General features: G+C 42.4%; 1 pseudogene; it reads left to right on the top strand.

Annotated features, from left to right (window-relative positions):
• The first annotated feature begins 501 nt into the window (after positions 1 to 501).
• Positions 502 to 786, top strand: LOC107541642 (ubiquitin-conjugating enzyme E2 variant 1 pseudogene; annotated as a pseudogene).
• Positions 787 to 1,297: the final 511 nt, after the last annotated feature.

The following is a 1,297-nucleotide window of genomic DNA, read 5'->3' on the forward strand; positions in this document are numbered from 1 at the left end:
AATAAGGAGGAAACACCCATTTAGAGGAACACACCAACCCTTCTCTGCAAAGAAACCCTCACAGGAGGCTCTTCAACCTCCCTGTGATTCTCACCTTCTCTTTCGCAGTCTGGAGGCACGTGATCTGCCAGTGCTGGCAAAGCCATTTCACATTTTCTGGAATGCTCTACAAAGGCAATACACTACCCGGCTTTGGGGATGAGGGTCCACTTGGCACTCCTCTTTCGTCCTCAAAACTTGGGGCCTCTGCTAAAGTTTCAGGACACCTTGTTACACTTGATGTGCTCAATTCTTAGATGCCATCTTTTATAACATCTATGTAGTTAGAGTTTATAAAGTGACAAGGAGACGGCCTTCGAGTGACAGAGACTCAAGATAGCAGCCACCACGGGCTCGGGAGTTAAAGTCCCTCGCAATTTTTGACTGTTGGAAGATCTCAAAGAAGGCCAGAAAGGAACAGGAGATGGCACAGTTAGCTGGGGTCTAGAAGGTGACGAAGACATGACACTTAGAAGTTGGACAGGGATGATAATTGGGCCCCAAGAACAATTTATGAAAACTGAATATACAGCCTTAAAATAGAACGTGGACCTAAATACCCAGAAGCACCCCCCTTTGTAAGATTTGTAACAAAAATTAATATGAATGGAGTTAATAGTTCTAATGGAGTGGTGGCAGAATTCATATAGTATCAAAGTTGTCCTGCAGGAGCTTTGGCGCCTAATGATGTCTAAAGAAAATATGAAACTCCCTCAGCCACCTGAAGGACAGTGTCACAGCAATTAATCAAAAAGAAAAACCACAAGCCCACCCCTCCCCCATTCGATTTAAGCAGTCTTCATTTTCCACACTAGTAAATTTTCTAGATATGTCTTGTCAACCTCAAAGTGCTGGAAAGGAAGTTCCCATTTAAAGTCAGTTTATCTTAAGATACTGTAAATGATACTAATTTTTTGTCCATTTGAAGTATATAAGTTGTGCTATAACAAAAAAAAAGTGACAAGGAGAGAGAAGCAGTAGTGTGCTCTGTGTGTTGTTGACAAGGAGGTGACATACCCCCACTTTAGGAAATCGGGGTCTAACAGAGAAGAGTCTGCCCTTCAACACAGGAAATAGAGATTTCTTACATCTCTCTCCCTTTCTGCATTCTCGCTGCCCCAGCATTGCTTTGGGCCTCATTGTGTCTTGCTCAGTTATGGGATATCTCCCTAATTAGTTATCTGAATGACTGGATATTTATCCCTTTCTCTGCTCACCTCAAATTGTTTCTACTAAATCACTGTATTGGCTTTTTAGG

Source organism: Miniopterus natalensis, chromosome 10, assembly GCF_054644295.1.
Source record: "Miniopterus natalensis isolate mMinNat1 chromosome 10, mMinNat1.hap1, whole genome shotgun sequence".
In the NCBI taxonomy this organism is placed as follows: Eukaryota; Metazoa; Chordata; class Mammalia; order Chiroptera; family Miniopteridae; genus Miniopterus; species Miniopterus natalensis.